The following is a 21,659-nucleotide window of genomic DNA, read 5'->3' as shown; positions in this document are numbered from 1 at the left end:
CCGAGGCATCCCAGCTTAGTACTCAGAGGTAGAAAGGCATCTGTGGCCAACCTCAATTAGGACTATAATTCTATCTGGGGTTGATTATAACTCTCTATGGGCAGCAGTAGCCCCTTATCACAATATAAACTATATATAAACACGTTAACAATATACTTGTCGTAGCTTAAATTCATATAAAACATACGTAGATACCAAGACAAAAAAGAAAACAAATCTCAGTTGTTATTCTTTTTAGACAATCTAAAATGCCTGAGCGTTGCAAGAAAGATGAATCTTGCTCAAAACTGGATGAGAAATGAATGTTAGGAAGCGAATCCTAGCAAGCAAACGGAAATCCAGCCGAATATTCTAGTGATTTAGTTGCGCCAGAACAACATTAAATCCTGAATTTATAACCGATTCTTGGCTGCTACGTGTCCGATAACGTAGGATTTCTATCCGTCTTTTGGTCACATAGTTCTAATATAGTAGTGGGTTTCTGCAATGTTTTGTGTGCGATAAATCCTTCAAATAAGCTTTATAAAGTATGTTATAGGTATACACACTATCATCATAATTTTTTGAAGGTAGGAAGGTAGAACCCTCTGTAATTCTATTATTACTTATTAGGGAGAATTAGGTGCAGCGGCACCACCGCCGTACCTATTTATATATATTCTGTAATTATTTTTTAATGAACCGATGCAACGACAAAATTAAGGTAGTAAATACCTAATAAATAAAAAACTATTTACAAAATATACTGCCCCGGGTGAGGATCGAACTCACGACCTTAAGATTATGAGACTTACGCGCTGCCTACTGCGCCACCGAGGCCGGCGATGACCAGAACAATAAATACCAACCCAATGTTAGAACTTAAAAATATTACAAAAAAAATTAAGGTATTTATTATTATATTACAAAATATATTGCCCCGGGTGAGGATCGAACTCACGACCTTAAGATTATGAGACTTACGCGCTGCCTACTGCGCCACCGAGGCCCGTGATGACCACGTGAATAAATATAAACCCATTAAACGTATATAAAAAAAAAACAATATATTGTATGGTCGTATGCTACTAAAGTCTTGATAGAAAATACTTTGATAAAACATAAGGGGATACCCTTCTGTTAGCGGTTTAGAAAAACTGTAAGTGACTCTTTATTACCGGTAGGACAGTAAACGCATGACCCGGTCATAAAGATTTGATGCCACTATAAAGTGACATCAATGATATTATAGTGTTCATCACAGACCAAAAAAGGAAGACTTCATCTGTTGGACATTGTATTGAAGCGCAACTGTCACTTGTATTAGCTAAGTACGTTGAATACCAACGCTTTCTTTCTTTCTTCTATAAATTTAGCGAAACTGAATTTTCCTTCGATTATAAATTTAATTTGTTCATTAAGATGTAATAAAACCTTATACAATAGAAGTAGTAAGACGTAATATCAGTAGTAGTAGTAGAATAGTGATGTAATTTTTTCAATCGTTTAAAAACAACTCTAACTTCTCAAATGAGATTCTGCTTTGTACTGAATGCAATCATGATTTGTGCTGCATAGAACTTAATTTAATGTGCAACCACATAACATAAAATATGTCTCGCTAGAGAGTTCTTTTTGCTTCAATAATAATTTCAAATTCAAGCAAATTTCAGTAAATTTAGCTACAATTTGGAGTGCAATTTCGTGGTCTTATAAGATTGACACATACATTTATTTCAACGCTAATGCTTGCAGCACACAAATAAAGCTTTAAGCATAAGAACTGGAGGAATGTTTTGAGGCTCGTAGTGTTACTAATCGGCATTTGGTACGTCTCAATATTTTAATCGAAGAGGCTTAATCTATATTTTTGTTATCTGAGATTCACAAAAACTATATAAGTGAAGTGGTCCCTGCAATAATCTATTTGTGGCCGACGTAGTCTAGTTTTAAGCTACGAACTTTGTTATATGACTATGATCGCGTGTCAATCCACCCGTTATTATTAATCAATCTATCCAATGTTTATCCTACCAATTCCAATTACTTTATAGTAGAAATTATAAAATCTTGATCTTTGACGTATAAAATTTGGATAGAACGATTATTAGGAATTTTATAATAAAAGTACTTGAAACCGGTATTAATTTATTGTCGTGGTCATCACCGGCCTCGGTGGCGCAGTAGGCAGCGCGTAAGTCTCATAATCTTAAGGTCGTGAGTTCAATCCTCACCCGGGGCAGTTTATTTTGTGTTAGAACTTTACAAATATCTTTATTTTTGTAATATTTGTTGTTTCTAACATTGGATTGATATTTATTGTCGTGGTCATCACCGGCCTCGGTGGCGCAGTAGGCAGCGCGTAAGTCTCATAATCTTAAGGTCGTGAGTTCGATCCTCACCCGGGGCATTATATTTTATGTTAGTACTTTATAAATATGTGTATTTTTTGTAATATTTGTTCTTTCTAACATTGGATTGATATTTATTGTCGTGGTCATCACCGGCTTCGGTGGCGCAGTAGGCAGCGCGTAAGTCTCATAATCTTAAGGTCGTGAGTTCGATCCTCACCCGGGGCAAAATTTTTTGTAAACTGTTTTTTTAGTAGGTTCATTCTGACTTCATTTTATCGTTACATCTGTCCTTTAGAAATGTATTATTAATAGTAATAGCGCTTCATCTGATGATAAGTGACTACTGCTACCCATGGTTATCTGTAAGAAACCTCAGATACGATTCTGTCTGAGGTGGGTCATAAATGCGCCGCTACCGTTGAAGACTAAGCTTGAAGATCTCGGAAAAATATATCTCCCTTACCAGACTATTCAATGCGGAACACAGCAACACTTAACACTGCTGTTATGAGGCAGAAATAACCAAAGATCTACCATCTTTTAATATAAATAATAACCATCCAAGCCAAAGTTTAACATTTAACTTTAAAATAAAATGGATCCGATAATTCTTGTAAAACCAAGAACGATCACACTTGGTAGTTTCTGCAAGCCACGCGCGAGTTAATTCACACACTTCGCTGCCAAGCGTGCGAGACGCCATGTGTGAACTGTGATAAGAGCGTGTTAGGGCAGGTTCACACTGTGCGATCTTAACAAATAAATTTTCGCAGGGTGGTAGATTAATTATAGCGACTATTATCTTAGTTATATGATGACTATGAGGAGTTGCGGTTCTATTCCGAAAATACCATTGCCTGATAACCTAACAACCGTATTCAGCCTAAGAGCAATGTTATACACTGCTATGTTTAATTTTCAAACGTGTGGTAAGAGAGACTTACTTCGAGGCGTTCCACCGGAGTCTTCAGAGATAGCAACACATATGTGAGTAACTGTAATTTTATCTGAGGTTGATTACAGATGATCATCGGTGGCAGTACCCACTTACCATCAGGTGGACTGCATGCTCGTCTGCTACCACAATGTCATAGTAAATCAAAGAATTATTTAATTTTAAACAATATTATCACTTTTCAACCCTAAACTGCAAGAATATGCAGCGAAATCTGGCAGTTAATTAAAACAAATTACTTTTATTCTTTCATGGAGAATATTTAATTCAAAATATTATTATTACGCTAACATGAAATTTCAAGAATATGCAGTGGAATGTAGTAGTTAATTTAAACAAATAACTTTTATTCTTTCGTGGAGAATGTGTTCCATCCTTAAAACATGCAGGAAGACAGTGAATTCAGGAAATGCAGTTCAAAGCGTAATAGCGTGGTAGATAAGTTGTCGTCGCTTTCTAAGAACTCATTACGACATTTTATCTGATGATACTTAATGAATTCCACTTATCTTCCTAAAAATGTGAATTAGAGTTTAACAAAACTTAAGTCAGCATTTTGAAAGTTATAAGTTATGAGTTTTGTGAGCTGCAAGTTAATTTTAATTTTACAGCATTTTAAATCGCTTGGTAGAATCAATTGTACAGCGCCATATATCAAGCAGACGAGCAAACTGAAATTCTCCAAAGTTAAAAAATATTCTTCAGATTTTAAATTGTAATATTTTTTCATAGAGTTAATCTAGTTGAATGAAATAAAGCCTTAATGTTAACTCTATTGTTAATCCGTTTTATTGAATTTATTAGTTTTAGTTTGAAGCAATTTTAAACACACAAACAGAAATTCTAAAAATGCTTAAAATCACTATTAATACTTATTTTCAGTTCTAACTGCTTTTTATAAATATATTCGATGTACAGGCTTACATTATATTTAATTGTATTTTTAGGAATATCGTCAGGAAATTATTTAAAAACTAACTTTTTATAAGCAGAGGACCTTAACTTTACTAATTACATTAACAGAAACACATTTTAACGCAAATGAGCAACAAAACTGGCAGAGTAACGTCTTTTACAAAGATCGGAAAATAACTACCCAGTAGACGATTTACAGTGCCTTTTTATACGCCCACTTTTAGTTAATACCCGCATTTGACAATTAAATTCACACTTACTATCCCTCCTAACAATGTCGATTCTTAAGGTTACATTATTTTAATTATATCGATATAGACTACGTGCTCTACGACGATACTCACAATATATTATATACTGCACACATGGGAAGTGTTTTCAGCACCTCATTTCAGGGCATTATGCAGCTCATCGGGCGATAATGAAGTCATTACCGAGCTTATTGGAAACTTGCATGGAATTTTGATAGCTTGTAATTAACTTGTACAGTTTTCTTGCACATTATTATTATATTGAGATAATTGAACCGTGTCACGCATACATGAGTGCGTGCGCTATTGCATGCTTGTATGTTTGTTCGTGTGTCACCATAGCAATCAAGAAAGATCGTTTGGTTGTCAGTTGAATAGATCTAGATGACTTTATATTTCTATTTTGAGTTTTAGTGTCAGTGTTTTCAACTGAAAATTAATAAATAAAATAATTACGTGCCAGAATAATTCTTATTTCTTCATATTAGGGCCCTTTTCCGGTCACGCGTGTTTGTGTTCGCGTCACTTCATTTATGTGTGTATCACTTATATTCTATCGTTTTATAGACACTTTTCTTGTCAATTGTGCCACAAGTACGTGGATTGCCAAAATAGTGCCACAAGTTACTTATGCCTGCAGGTAATACATGCGTGTTGACATGCGTGACTGGAAAAGGCCCTTATAGTATCAATGCAACTATTATTATTACGGTGTGACGGCATAGCAAAAGACGGGCAGATAAGCTTAAAACTTTTTTCAATTTTGTATTCATCAAAGCCTATTATTATGGAACAACTTGCACAACTATATTTTTGTACACCTATATATGATGATGACGTAATAATCTTTGTTTCCCCGATTCGGCGCTTAAAAACTCCGCCATCAAAAGTCTGAAGTCCAATTAAAGCTTCAATTGAACTTGCTAAGTCGGTAATTAGGAGTGACATTTGCTTACTTGTAAAACTTTCTGCTGTTAAGTGCTGAAGTTTTGATATGATAATTGAGGAAATGTATATATAATCAATATATTTTATGTTCAATCTTTGTTAGCACTGGACAAGACTAGAAATAATAATTCGCCAAGTACGAGTCGAACTAACACATGAAGGCTTCCGTACCACCATTCATTATTTTTTACTTATTTGTATTAATTTTATTATTTTCAACAATACTTAGTTATATGAAACAACCATTGATGGCGTTGGGGTGATGATGAATGATAAGTAAACAACGAATAATAAAATGAATATAACTATATTAAAATAAGTTTTATGGTTCTTATTTGTATTTATTATAATACCAGTTATACCAGTAGTAAACGGATTGTAAAAATTTCAACCGTCTCCGTAGGATGGTCTAACAGTTAGATCGAAAAATGCCGAAAAATACCGGTTTGTTATATGGAGATCCCCTTTAATATTAAACTTTATTTCATTTTTAGTATTTGTTGTTATATTTCATGTGTCTATCTATTACGGTTCTCGAGATATAGCCCTGTGACAGACGGACAGACAGCGAAGTCTTAGTAATAGGGTTCCGTTTTATCCTTTGGTTACGGAACTCTAAAAACTAAGAGATGTATTCTAGCTTTTTAACTTACTAACCTAAATTTGACGAGGATGCGTTAGATGATCATGCCTGGGAAGCGGCCGTGCTCCGAAAGTCTCAATTCAGTACCTTACTGGTCCATACGATTTCCTAGTTCTGACACAATCCGCTAGGGGCGCTGATTGGAATTTGTATGGGCAAATACATAAACAAATACCAAAACAGTCATATTTGTCGAAACGTAAAAACTCATGGTAAAAGTACAGAACTACTATTTGTACAAGATGTTGAGAAAACTTCGATAGCGTGATTCAGAAACATGTGACGCCGTCTCTTCAGTTGTGGGAAGTTGCTACATCAGTATTAAAAATCTATAATAAATTTATTTATTTATTTGCACGACAAAAGCAATACACACGATTCTTTCTATAAGTATTACACTATTGGTATTAGACAATAAATTCAAATATATATACAAAAACGCTTACACACGTAAATTGCAAATATATAATTTTTCGGAGCGGCTATCAGAAGGCACTCCAAGACGTAAATCTAAATATATATAACTCAAAGGTGACTGACTGACGTAGTGATCTATCAACGCACAGCCCAAACCACTAGACGGATCGGGCTGAAATTTAGCATGCAGGTAGATGTTATGACGTAGGCATTTGCTAAGAAAGGATTTTGATGAATTCTACCCCCAAGAGGATAAAATAGGGGATAAAAAAATTACTTCGTAACGCGAGCGAAGCCGCGGGTAAAAGCTCGTCACAAATATAAATTCATGACGTAAATTCTTTCCCTCAAAATTCATTCCCTGACCGGGGATCGAACCCAGTACTGCATACATCATCTACTCAAAGACCAAAAGGTACTCAACACTTAAAACCCCACTAATAAGCATATACCGAATAATTTGCATCAGAATACCAGTATTTACTCGCAATCGGTTGCCAACAATTAGTGTAATAGGCTAGCACGTTTACCAAATTGAAATTGGTTTAAATATTGAAATTTTTGCAATAACCGCAACATTCGGCTAGTGGTGTGCCGTGGAGTATAATTTACAACTTAATAGGGTACTCGCAACTGTTTTGGATGGAAGTATAACTTTGTTATTGGATTTTATTTTTATCATATCTATCTAGCAAGTAGTGACAGGCCTTTCTGATTTGTCAAAAGAAATATACGTATGGAAAATAATTATCACTTGTTTTAACAGAGAAGAAACATCGTGAGGTAACCTACATCCCTTATAGTTATTTAAAAAAGTTCACAAAGGTATTTGAAGACTACAGTCTACCAATTAGCGGTGGACAAAATTCTAAAATATTCTATGGACTACGGTATGGTCCATGGACCACTCTCCCTCTTAAAAGAGACGCATGCCCAGTGAAGCAGTAATGGGTTAACGACAACAATGTGAAATTTGAATATGGAACAACCCTTGATGCTAAAACCGCAGAGACATCTTCATCTCCTAAGACAGAGAGGTAGAATAGCCACACCTATTTCTACCCAATAACAGCAGTGTTAGGCGCTGCTGTGTTCCGGTTTGAAGGGTGTGGTAAGGGAGACAGACTTTTCCGAGGCGTTCCAGCTTAGTCCTCAGGGGTAGCGGCGCATCTGTGGCCGACCTCAGGTAGGAATATCTAATCCTATCTGGGGTTGATTACAGATGTCCATGGGCGGCAGTAGCCACTTACCATCAGGTGGACTGCATGCTCGTCTGCTACTCCTATAAAAAAAAAAGAATAGAATGATATGCTTTCAACTTAGTCCTTAAGGATAACAAACTTATAGTTTCTACAAGACTGCCTTCGACAAAACAGTGTAAACAAAAGAAGCAGAGTCTCTAACCAAAATTATAAAGACGTTTTCAAATAAAGATATTCGAATACAGAAACGCCTTGGCTACTTCGCTTAGCACAGCTAGTTATAACTCAACGATAACGTACCATAATATACTGTCTGTCACATTTTAGAACACCGCATTTATTCTGAATGCATTTTATTTATTCCACCATTCCAAGACGCTCATTTCAGATAGCGTCACTCACGCGTCGGTTGCGTTCAGTTGAGAAAATACTGTTGGGCCACGAAAACGGCGGCTATTTACGCGTATTGTCATTTGTACTTCTTAATTTTTAATTAACAGTTTTATTTTTTGGAGCTTTATATCTAATTTTTGCGTTTTTGAACTTGTTGACTAGCATATAGCCTCTGTCATAATTTTATTCAACGAGAAGCTCATTTCAGATAGCGTCACTCACGTGTCGGTTGCGTTCAGTTGAGAAAATACTGTTGGGCCACGAAAACGGCGGTTATTTACGCGTATTGTCATTAGTACTTTTTTTTTTTTTCAACAGTGACAAGGTTTTATTTTTTGGTGCTTTATCTCTATTTTAGTTGAATAGCCTATAGCGTCTGTCATAATTTTATTTATTCCACCATTCTGAGTCGCTCATTTTAGATAGCGTCACTCACGCGTCGGTTGCGTTCAGTTGAGAAAATACTGTTGGGCCACGAAAACGGCGGTTATTTACGCGTATTGTCATTTGTACTTCTTTATTTTTTTCAACAGTGACAAGGTTTTATTTTTTGGAACTTTATATCTATATTTTGCGTTTATGAACTTGTTGTCATGACTATACTGTCTGTCATAATTTAGAACATCATATTTATTCTGGATGCATTTTATTTATTCCACCATTCCGAGACGCTCATTACAAATAGCGTCACTCACGCGTCAGTTGCGTTCAGTTGAGAAAATACTGTTGGGCCACGAAAATGGAGTTATTTCGTGAAATTTCACGATTCACGATCTCCCTAAAATATTCTATGTATCTGTGTCGATAATGTTATATTATACACCAAACAGAATATTAACCTGCTTAATTGTATTTAAATCGTAGGCAAATCTTACGACTTAACCTTTCGTCGTTTCCCTTAACATCTTAGCTGTAAGTTTTATTATTTACTACTAATAGACATTTTGTTCTCTCCATAAATGTCAAATTCTATGATGCAAGTTCAAGCGATGCACCAAAATCTAAGCCAATACTAATTTAACCAGAATTAAAATATTATTTATGAAACTGCAGGTTTCCTAGCTCCAAATGCTAGCACACTAGAATTTATTTAAGAAGATATTGAGGTGATGAAAGTAAATTTGAGTTCGGGTTCTGAACGCAAAATCCTTTGAATATAATAAATAAGAATATTATTATTTCTAACATGTATATTTCTACTGAATGCAGGAAAATAAAAAATGGCAGTATGTTAAAGTTAAAAAATATATGAATATTGAATAGGTACCCGAATTTTTTAGGGTTTATTTACATCTTCAGACATAGAGCGTATCTGACGCGTGTCTTGTCAGACAATAAGAAATATTCTCTACAATGTGATGTATTTATGTATAACGTAATACAACCGCATTTCGCAGACACGGGCCGTACCTGCAAAATACTGTACTTTTTATAATGTAAGAGTAGCAGATGAGCATACAGTCCACCTGATGGTAAGTGCCTTCTGCCGTCCATGGACATCTATAATGAACCCCAGATATGATCGACCTGAGGACGCCCAAAAACGCGCCACTACCCTGAGAACTAAGCTGAAATACCTCGGATGAGAATTACCCTTCAAACCAGATCAATATCTGTAGATATATGAACAATGGGGCCACAGCTTCATTATGAAACTTTAAGAATTTCTATGAAAATCGTTCAGTTTAGTATTTATTTTATTTATTTTTTTATTTAATAAGTTTTTGTACACAAAAAAAAAAAGATAACAATACAGAAGAGAAAGAAATGATGTACAAAGGATTGCTTATTCCAAAATGGAATTTCTTCCAGCAACCCTGGGACAGGAATGTGCATGCGAAAAGCAAAATTAGTGTGCAAAAACAGAAAAAAAAAAAACATACCAAATAATAATAATACTAATAATTACTAAATGATATAGCTAATAAATATAATAATGAATATATAATATAAATAAGTATAATATATATAAATATACAATGTAAACAAATATAATATAAAAATAATAAATATAATAATATTCTTTATGAAAGTGATAGATAATTAATGTTCTCTAACTCTTCTTTTAAATATAGAGATAGTCTTAGAGAGACGAATATTAGGCGGCAGTGAATTCCACAGTCTAACTGCATGAACAGAGAAGGAGTGGGAATAGAGAGAAGTTTTATGGGACGTGTAATTTAACAGAGATTTAAGATGTGACCTGCAGGGTGCCAAAGAAGGCCGTACATATGAAAAACGATGCTGCAGGTACGAAGGAGAGGATGGATTTTTCACGATATTATAGAGGAGACAGAGAATTCGAGTATTCCTGCGAAATCGGATTGGGAGCCACTTGAGATCCTTGCGGAAATGAGAGACATGATCAAATTTTCGTAGACCAAAAATGAATCTAATACAAAGATTTTGCAAGCGCTCAAGTTTATTTAATGACTCCTCTGTAGCATCCAAATAGCACGCGTCCGCGTAATCTAAAATCGGCTGAATGAGAGTTTGAGATAGAGAAATTTTAGTTCTAAAGGGCAAAAAACCTTGAAGGTATTTAAGCGAGTGCAAAGTATAGTGGACTTTACGGCTCACCTCCCGCACATAAGCATCCCATGATAAGTTTGAGTCCAGAGTAATGCCAAGATTCTTCACTGTATTAGAATACGGAATGTGAGTGCCATCAACGACTAATTTTGGTAGTGTTGTTAGATCCAGTTGTTTGCGATAATATTTGCTACCAATAATGATGGCTTGTGTTTTACTTGGATTAATCAAAATTCCAAATTCCTTAGCCCATTCACTAATTCGGAGAAGATCGTCATTCAGTTTACTAATTTCACTAAAGGCGTTGGGCACCGCAAAGTGACGGTATAACTGCAGATCATCTGCATAGAGATGGAAGTTTGAGGATATAATTTTTGTAATGGAGTTAATAAAAATAGAGAAAAGCAACGGAGAGAGAACGCCACCTTGAGGAACGCCCGCGGAGAGATCACACCGAGAAATGCTCCCCCTGATGGACCCGCTGCGACCGTCCTCGAAGATAGGAATTAAACCATGTGACGGCAGAAGGTGAGACGTTAATTGAACTGAGAATTCCGGTAAGGATATCGAAGTCCACGGAAGTAAAAGCACTGCTAAAGTCTAACAGAATTAATACAGTTATAGATTTCCTTTCAATCGCCCAGCGAATATCATCTGTGACATTTAGCAGCGCAGTTACGGTGCTATGACCGGGCCGGAAACCAGACTGATAAGGGCTAAGGAGAGAGTTATCAGATAGAAAGGATGAAAGTTGTTTATGGACAATGTGCTCAAGTACTTTAGAAAGAAAAGGCAATATTGAGATGGGACGAAAATCCGACAATTAATAGTATTATTAATAGTATTATGTAATTGAACAATAATTACTTTACGTTATTAAGAAGAAACAATATAGATTTGTGGACGGTGCCGCCTCAAACTGAGATGTGTACTATCGCCTCATTATTGCCTCCAAAAAGATCCTGTATCATTTAGGCATGTGATACGAAATTAGGAATGAACCATATCAATTTTAGGCTTAATTAGTCTTTGATAATGGCCTCTTCATAAAAATAAGGCTCCATTATTACTCCATTATTTAACGCAAAAATATCTATTATTGTTTTCTCTAAATTAATGTTATATACATATTTATCCAATATATCAGCTATCATAATAAAACGAAACTGGTGTTTCAAATAATATTCAGTAGCTAACGACCTCCAATCATTGTGTGAAGAAACACAAATAATTTGGCAACAAAAGATAAAACCGTATGAGATCACGATTTCCCTAAAATATTCTATGTATTCGATTCCAACATGGGATTCCTACGATAATGGAGAAATTATGTTCGATAATAGAGGCCTTTGGAATAGCAAAAACATTTGACCCTTATCCGGGTGGGGTCCTATTATCAGAGGTGTCGTACGTGCCTACGAAATCTATCTATCTATTTATCTACTTTTAAGTTAAATCGTCGAATATTTGCTAACTTCGCGATTTAAAAATAAATAAAATACATAGTAGTAATAGAACTTTATTAAAGCAACTCAAAAATGGAAAAAGTTTCCCACTGTCATGGCAACATTAGCGCGGCTATTTTCATCTTGCAAAGGATACCAATCGCCCCAAATCTGAAAAGACGTAATGATTATGGTCTGTATGTATTGTTTGGTTTAAACGGTTAGTGAAAGCTATTCGAGGTGTTCCAACATATTCGTTAGGTTGGTTTATTTTTGTCCCTGTAGTTCCAGGACTAGAATAGGGCTACGGTATCCCCTACCTGTCGTAGAAGGCGACTAAAAGGGGGCTTTCGGAGTCGCGGGCGGCAAGAACCGTCCAGCAAGCGACTCCGGGAAGGACGGCGGTATGTGTGGTCGCATACCGTCGTAAACAAAATGTAACAAAATTACAATAAACACTTATTTAAACATCATAGTCAGACATTTATAAAATTCGTTATAAAAAAAACATAAATACTATTTTCTCGACATTCCCTGCTATAACTAAGACCACACCCTTCGTTTTAGTAAGCAGTACGCGTTGTTTCATTTGGCAACTAATAACAATGGCAAGTCTGTTCCAACGGTCTCGCTGGATTGCTGATTGAATCACATTATCTGGACACTTTATAACTATATTTTATACGAAGCCCGGATTGGCTCGAATGGTGCTTAAGTTTTTAGATCGATTTTAAGTTATAGAAGTAGCACGGAGCTACACAGCTTATTGTCCCTCTGCTGGACACGGTTTCCCTCTTAGAATGAGAAGAATTAAACCATAGGCCGACGCGCCGGCCAAGTGCAAATTGGTAGATCTTTACATATCTTTAAATACTTTTTTGAGATTACTTAGGTACGCAGGTATCATCACAATGTTTTCATTCCTTCAAAACAAGTGTTAATTAATTTCTAATACGCACATTTAAAAAGAAATCTCAAAGGTCTAAAGACTACCAATACGCACTTGGCCAGCGCGGTGGACTATGGCTATATCCTTCTCATTCTCATTGACCCGTGCCCAGCAGTGGGACAATAATGGGTTGATGATGTGACGCACATAACTTTGAAAAATCAGTACGTGCTTGGATTTGAACCTCGGACCCCTAGAATGAGAAGCCACGTTTCAACCACTACGCACACACTACCAAGCTTAGTTCTGGGGTTAATATAGATGATTAATACATATTCTCCATGGACTGTTACCACTTCCCATATGGGCTGCGTGCGCATTCGCCACTCTTATGACCCAAAAAATACAAAAATATAAACTGAGATTAGTGATAGAATCGTAACCGTCATAACCTTTAACCGTTCAGGCATTTAAGTCTATTTCCATTCAACGATTCAGACCGATTCTGCTTCAGCCATTTATTTAAATGGGATTGCGAATCTTTAAACCATTTCTATTCCGTAGCGTTAAAATTGCTTTTATTTTTCATATATTATAGGCGATAATATTGCTATATTTAGCATGAGCCTTGTGCTTGAAATTTGGTCCATTTTACGTCCAATGCGCGAATGCTAGACTCGTACAGATTTGTCAAAGTTATGAATGAGCATATTAAAAAATATTTATCACTTGTTTAAACGGTGAAGGAAAACATCGTGAGGAAACCTAGGTACATGCCTGAGAGATCTATAAAAAAAGCTATAAAGGTAAAATATCTCTTAGGTGTAAAGTCTATCAATTCTGTAGATATTAGTTAAGAAAATCCAATTTCTTTGTATGCAAATTTGATAAATAAGTATCTAAATCGGTTATACTCAGACCTAAACAATGCTCATCCTGAGACGAGACCTATGCCCAGGAGTGGGATAAATAGACGACGAAAACGTGATAATAGAAGACTCAAGCACCCAAACCCATACAAAAAATCTAATTTCGTAGGATCTAACCAGGCGTCAAACCTGGAACCTTCTGCATGTGAAACAAATAACCAATGATCCCTACCAGACCAAGGACTAAACCCTGAACCCTGTATCAGACACATGACCACTACACACATGGGTCGTTGAATAATACAGAGCTACATGTACCAGAAAAGGCATTGACCTCACTGGTATATTAATGTGGATACATCTAGTCTCGTCATAGGACATTTAGAATAAAAAATGTAGCCAGACACTCCCACGGGAAGCTGACGACTATTTATGGGAGGCGATGAAAATAATTTAAGTGCTTTCTACATTTGGACCCTATGATACTACAAGCGACCAACGACCAGTGATAAATCACTAAATATTTAAATTAGATATACACCTTGTGAAAGATATGAAACCAGGAGATATAAAATGAAGAAGAACCCGCTGTGGTTCGATTTCGGCGGCACCACAATCATACCTATTTCTGCCTAATAACAGCAGTGTTAAGCACTGCTGTGTTCTGGTTTGAAGGGTGTGGTAATGAAGATATACTTTTTACCTAAGGGGTAGCGGTGCAATTGTATAGGCCACAGATGCGCCGCTACCTCAGGTAAGAATATAATTGTATCTGGGGTTGGTTACGGATGTCCATGGGCGGCAGTATCCACTTACCATCGGGTGGACAGCATGCAGATCTGCATTTCTGTATTAGAAAAAATAATCTTGTATAGTTCTGGGAGGTATCAACGCTAGTAGTGTGAATAAATTCTTGCGTTTCAGAGGAAGAATGTAAATGCAAGCTCACTTATGAGGCGACCATCATAGCCCTCAGTAATGAGATCACATCTATGATAATCTTCAGGTAGAACTTCTGTCCAATGTTCTATATGAAATTAGTTACAGATGCGTATAGGCAGCCACCACTTACAATCAAATGCGTTTGCAACATAAACCTTATAATAACAACAGATTTTTTATTTAAAAAAATCGATTTCTCAATATCCAACAACATCTCTTAATATGTCAAATTCTGTGGTTTGTAGAAAACGCTTCTGATTGCTACGTTTACCTTTTATACAACTTTTTAGTTTTTGCATAAATCCCTTCGACTTCTTTGTAGTGTGCGTAAGACTCTTAGTTATATAAGTTAGGTTAAGCTTAGTATTAGGACAGTTATAAAGCCATCATCTACGCAAGACGCCTCTTTTACTCACACGAGACTGCTTACATCACTACATGGCGACCCTGTCACACTGGTGGTACTGCGGACTTGCTTGACTTTATAAATAAAGACTTCAAACTATAAACACGCTTCTAACTCGAACCTGCCTGCCACAATCACTACATCTTTATATATATATTTCTTATGTGCGTGTGTATGTCACTGAACTCCTCCTAAATGACTGGACTGATTTTGATGAAATTTGTTGTGTGTGTTCAAGGGGACTTGAGAATGGTTTAGATTCACAATTTAGTCCGTGGGAAAAGGTTTTTTTAATTAATTTTTAATCCGTAAGTAGTTATAGAATCGGAAACTATGCATTTGATCAAGTGATGATCTTTAGCAAAGTTGTTGTCCAAGAGCCCACGAGGGTTTGGGAGTTGGTAAGACCAATTTTCGACAGATGGCACCACTGTCATTCCAATGCAGGGACAAATTTTCCGTTTTATGTATGTCATATTATTTCTTTAAAATTCGGGCAAAGTTGCGGGCACCACTGGTCTTATATAAAAAATAAATTCACAATATAACAGGGAACTAAGGTACTTAAAATCCGACCTAAACCCTTAATAAAGTAACAACAAAAAACGTTTTCGTTAGTTAACATTCCCTATTCGACCCGGCACATTGCACAGCATACCTAGCATACAAAGTTCCCTAGTTTAGTTTTTTAACAAAAACCCAGGCCCGTACCTGACCCGATTCCGTGAACTCATTAAGAATGTGTTTTCTTACTTTCTTTGCGTTTAGTATTGAGAATTTAGAATGCTAGTTTTGTAGATGGTCGAAATGCTGACCTAGTAGGAACTCATTAAGAATTCCCTACAATATTGTTTTCAGAAAGTTCTAAAGTTGGAACCATCACTCCACACATTTCTGTGTCACAAGTGTGATGTAGCGCTAGTGTTCTAGTTTGAATGGTGGTAAGGGAGGCATACTTTTTCGAGGCGTTCCAGCTAAGTCCTCAGACGTAGCGGCGCATCTGTGACCGACCCTAGAAGGAAACTATTCTTATCTAGACTTGATCACAATTGTCCATGCGACAGTAGCCACTTACCACCAGGTGGACTGCACGCTCGTCTGCTACGGCAATATCCCAAAAAACTCGGCGTTATAAAATGAATAAATAAAAACAGTCTAGTACTGACCCGTTGTAAATGGCACCATCGCTACCCCCGTTTTTGTCTTATAACTGTATACCGCTTCTGTGTTATTGGTTGAAGGGTGTGGTAAGGATGACATAATTATCCGAGGCGTTCCAACTTAGTCCTCAGGAGTAACAACACATCGGTTGCCGACTTAACTTACCTTCATTATAGGTATAGGTATAGCTAGTTATAAGGTGGTATAACCCTTTGTGGTTCGACTCCGGCGGCACTACCGCCACACCGTGGACTGCGTGCTCGTCTGCTACTCCTATATTATAAAAAAGGTATCCATGGACGACTGTAGCGACTCAGGTACAACCATCAGGTGGACTGCACGCTCGTTGTTACATCAATATTTTAAAAAGGCTTTATTATTAAGCTTTTACATTTTATAACAATTTTGTAGTAAAAGTAATATTTAATTAACTCGCTCGAAATCCAAAAACAATATGTAAATTGAAATACAATTCGGGGTATTCCCAGTAATGTTCTTGTATTACACACAAAGAAGATAACCCAATTTTCTGTTGTAACTTATTTTTGTGTTCGTCTCACAAAGTTCTCATAAAAGGCACCAGTATGTAATAAGGCCGAGACAATTGTTTCGCCAATATTGGCCAACTAATTACCTAAATCCGTGGAGGGTAAATACGGAATATTCCGGTTCATTTTCGTTGCCGTACCAGGAAAATAAATCATTTATAAGATGCTACTTATATAAGTCGCTTTTGTCTATTCTTTACGAGTACATAAACAAAATTACTACATAGTTGCCATTTGGTATTTTTATTGCTTTTTTTATCCGTTATTAATAATCAATCTACTCAGTGGTTTTTATGTTTGAAATCGAATTAGCTAAACCGATATTTTTTGAAGAAATATGATATCACTCGGATTTATTTTTAGTATTTTTAACATGTCTAAATATTATGGTTTAACACACACGTCACACGTGTATTTGTTTTGTACCCAAAATTTATACACGTCTGTGTGTTATCAACAGATAAAACAAAGAGCGTCGAAAAATAGCAATTTCTTGTATGTGCAACCCCCAATTTTTTTCAAGATTTTAAGTATTTGTTGTTATAGCCGCCATAATTATACATATTCTGTGAAAATTTCATGTGTCTATCTATTACGGTTCCAGAGATATAGAGCCCTATGAAAGAGAGAAGAACAGACAGACAGCGACTAATAAGCTAAGATACCGAATAATAGGGTTCCGTTTCACTCTTTGGTTACGGAACCCTTAAATTCGCCATCCCTAGCCCGGGGGGCCTACCACCATCTTTTAAAAACCATCATAGTTCAGGAAAGTTTTATTTCAATATTACATTAACATTATTTTGTTTCTTACCACGACCTCTTTAAAATATTATTTTCAATGTATGATTAAAATAATATTGTTTTAAGAGATGGTAGTAACCCCCCAGGTTATATCAATCGCGGCCTCATGTTTTCGATTCCACTTCGAAATTAAAAAGGGACTACGATTCCCTAAAGGTCCAATCTAAATTTCGCTTTATAAGAGAGGCGTCGGTGATAGATATCGTTCGGTCGACCTTAATGTTAATACGGAGATGATATCTCTTTTCATATACTGTAAACACTCTTTTAGTTACTTTTTACTAAAAAATGTGTGAAAATGTGTGTATGTAGAGAACCTAAGAGTTCTTGTCAACACTGTCAAAAAATTAAAAAAAGCATAATATATAAGTAGCAAACGGGCATGCAGTCCACCTGATGGTAAGTGGCTACTGGCACGTGGACATCTGTAATCAACCCCAAATAAGGTTAGAGGCGTACATGAAGTCGGTCACAGATGCGTTGCTAACCCTGACTAAATTGGAATGCCTGGGATAAGTATGTCTGTCTTGCCACATCCTTCAAATCAGAATACAGCAGCGCTTAACACTGCTGTTATTAGGCAGAAACAGGTGTGGCGGTGGTATCTTCAGAGTCGAACCACAAAGGGTTCTACTATCTTTTTAAGGTAAAGAGTATGGGGTAGAGAGGGGTTCCTCCATTCCTGATTTTCAATTATTACCTACCACTGTTCGAAATTTGACAATTTACGCAAAAAAATATTGCTATATAAAAAGTCTTTGTGTCTAGAGCAGACCTGTCTATATAAAAAGCTCCAATTTATTCCTCTGGTAGCAACATAATAATAGTATCGGCTTCACGAAGTAATTCTACTCACTTGTAATTAATTCCAGAGGTCAATGGCCTGCTAGGATCACTTTACACGGTTGAATGCCCGTGTTTTTATAATATAAGAGTAGCAGACGAGCATGCAGTCCACCTGATGGTAAGTGGCTACTACCGCCGACGGACATCTGTAATCAACCCCAGATAGGATTAGATATTCCTACCTGAGGTCGGCCACAGATGCGCCGCTACCCTTGAGGACTAAGCTGGAACGCCTCGGAAAAATACGTCTCCCTTACCACACCCTTCAAACCGGAACACAGCAGCGCCTAACACTGCTGTTATAAGGTAGAAATAAATAAATTAAATAATTAATTAGGTAATTTATTGATATGAAAAATTTCACTAAATTTCAAATCCCTTTTACCTTTTTTCAAGTACTTAACAGGACCCGGGCGGTTATTTTTCAAACGCTAAAGTTAAAAGTAGGTCTTAAAAGTTTCACGTTCAAGTATGAAGAGCTATTCCGTTCAAAAATCCTCACGAAACACCCAATTCGTTCGGATTCCGTCGTGTTTTAGTTTCAAACGACCGTCGAATGAGTTTACACCACATAATGGAGAGCGCTCCTGTTCTGTACTGTGGTCTAAGTTATAAGCGATTAAGTATTCAACATAATTATTCCTAATTATTATCTGTATTACATGCGTACATGCCTTTTCTCTCAAACTATTTCAAGACTGTTGTATAGATATTAAGTAAAATACATAGTGCGTGGCCAGAATTGTAACACAAAATGAAAACGTAATCTTATAGAAAGATTAATTTATCTTTTGAACAGTGTAAAAATTTAAGATAAAAGAGGTAACTGTTTTAACGAATAAGGTGAATGACAAGAATTGCACACATTATTGCAAATTAATTTAATTACGAGAGATGAATTATATGCGGAAACAAATCAACACATTGCTAACTAAAGAGTTTCATAAATAATTAATGTAGCTGATTTTTATCAAAGGTCTTAATTGTAGTAATATTTAATACACCCAAAATGTTAAATATAGATGTTTGGAAGGCAAACTATTAATTTATTATTAACGTAAATCGCACACTTTATTTTGTTAACAAACATAAACCCGTTGATTCTTATAACTTAAACCAAACAATTCATCACAGTATCAAATCAACCTGACACGCGATAAACATCCCTATTTTAAGGACATAGGGAACATATTTCTGTGGCCACTCTTAATGTATCCCACACCACATGCAACCCAGAACAATGCGAAACGATAAAAGTTCTGTGTTGAACTTGTCATTAGGACGTATTGACACGCCTGTTGATGGCTTGGGTAAATAGAATGGATATTAGTGTTTACAACAACAACAGCAACAAATAACACAACAACAACAAGTTACAATAAGGACGCATTGAACTTGTCATTAGGACCTATTGACACGCCTGTTTATGGTTTGCGGTAAATAGAATGGATCTTAGTGTTTTGTTGTAACACCAACATCAACAACAACGACTAAACAACAACAACTTGGCTTGTTGTTGGTTTGAGATTAGTAAACGATCATACATTACACCTGAGTGGCCACTGTCACGGATCCATATCCGTAATCGATCTGTAAATGTATCTGATATACCTGAAGTCGGCTACAAATGAGATCCTACCTTTATGGAGTAAGCTGGAACACCTCGTAAATTATGTCTCCCTTACGACACCCTTTAATAGTCCAAGATCCCAGGGCCACCAGACGTCACGTATTTTCTGACGAAGGAAATGTGGACGATTGAGTAGTGTTAGTATGTACTAAGAACGCATGCCTACCTGCTAGCTTGCTCAGACGGCCAATTTTCAGGTATCAGGTAATCAAGGTACATAAAAACTTTACTTACCTCACGTAAATTCTCCAAGCTGATTTTTACGTATATTTTAGGCAATATCCTTAAAAATAAGTCGCCAATACTCCCAGACACTTTCCGTCGGCCGTATTGCTTTGCAGACGCTTTAAAGCTCCCAAAATAATTACTTAACTTCACGTAAATTCTGATGCTCCATTTTTATATATGTCTACCAGACAACTATTTTAAAATCTTTTACAAGAAGACAGACCGATCCAAGGGGCCAATCATCCCCTAAGCTCAATTTTAATGCCTCTGTGGGTAGGAGCGCGAGGGCATTATTCACGCGCATGAGACTGAGTGAGACATGTATTAGGATATATTGACCTCTCTCTCTCTCTCACTCCGTTACAATTTACTCATATAACTTAATTATTAATATTTAAAAAAATCAGTTAAAAAATAAAAAATCAGGTAAACAATTAAAAATTAACTTGTAAAAAAATGCTCATTTGACTACAATAATTCTAGAATTTTATCCTACAAGCTGTTTTGATAAATTCGAAAAAACTTCAATTTTTTTTAAGCAATATCAAATACTCGATAGTGTTAACGAATTCATTGAATAACAGCAATTTTTTTTTAATTATTTATTTATTGGGAATTAATCATAAGTAAAATACAAAGTAGACAAATATTAATCTCTCAAAATTTCTGAGTAGTGCCTCTAATCTTCATTATCATCGTCATTGAAATTAGACAATTCATCATCCAGCCAATCTTGATATTGAATATCTAAATCGTCATTGTCGCTATCAACATTGTCCTCATTTCCTTCCACTGTAAAAAAAAAAATCAAACGATGAAGATCTGAAAAAACTAAACTGACACAAAAAATATGAGAAACGAAAATAAATTACCTGATTGTTCTTCTAGCGACTCACTGACAAAACCCGGTAATTCATCTCCGTCGAACCAATGAAAATCATATGTTCCATCTTTTAATGTCCAGCCATTATTTTCGGGTTTGAAAATATTTATCATCTTCATAGTTGCATTGTTCCAAAGACTAGCAATATAGTTAGCTCGTCGGAACTGTTGCCAAAGCTCACTTTTGCAAGGTGGTAAGCTGCTAGCATCGAAGTTTTTCAAATTTTTCCGATTGAATTCTTCATTAATGTCAGAAACCATATAATTGTTAATAAACAGTTAATAACATATATAGTTATAGTTGTTAATTAACAGTTGTTGTATTCAACATAATACAAAAATTTATCTGTGATGTATACAACGTTCCTGGAATAATTGATGTAGATGCTGCCAGACTCCAACTGTTTATTAACAATTATA

The 21,659-nt window shown here is 36.0% G+C and overlaps 5 non-coding genes across 5 annotated transcripts; 3 read left to right on the top strand and 2 right to left on the bottom strand.

Moving 5' to 3' along the window:
- Positions 1-746: 746 nt before the first annotated feature.
- Positions 747-819, bottom strand: TRNAM-CAU (transfer RNA methionine (anticodon CAU)). Its single transcript has one exon. It is a non-coding gene; the product is annotated as a tRNA-Met (tRNA).
- Positions 820-915: 96 nt separating this feature from the next.
- Positions 916-988, bottom strand: TRNAM-CAU (transfer RNA methionine (anticodon CAU)). The gene has a single exon. It is a non-coding gene; the product is annotated as a tRNA-Met (tRNA).
- A 1,160-nt stretch (positions 989-2,148) lies between these two features.
- On the top strand, positions 2,149-2,221 carry TRNAM-CAU (transfer RNA methionine (anticodon CAU)). Its single transcript has one exon. It is a non-coding gene; the product is annotated as a tRNA-Met (tRNA).
- Positions 2,222-2,316: 95 nt separating this feature from the next.
- Positions 2,317-2,389, top strand: TRNAM-CAU (transfer RNA methionine (anticodon CAU)). Its single transcript has one exon. It is a non-coding gene; the product is annotated as a tRNA-Met (tRNA).
- A 96-nt stretch (positions 2,390-2,485) lies between these two features.
- Positions 2,486-2,558, top strand: TRNAM-CAU (transfer RNA methionine (anticodon CAU)). Its single transcript has one exon. It is a non-coding gene; the product is annotated as a tRNA-Met (tRNA).
- Positions 2,559-21,659: the final 19,101 nt, after the last annotated feature.

This window comes from Epargyreus clarus, unplaced genomic scaffold (assembly GCF_041222505.1).
Source record: "Epargyreus clarus isolate Ecla_fem2 unplaced genomic scaffold, WU_Ecla_fem_2.2 ptg000032l, whole genome shotgun sequence".
Classification (NCBI taxonomy): domain Eukaryota; kingdom Metazoa; phylum Arthropoda; class Insecta; order Lepidoptera; family Hesperiidae; genus Epargyreus; species Epargyreus clarus.
Note: the sequence above shows the minus strand (reverse complement) of the source record. Positions and strands in the feature narration are given on the sequence as shown.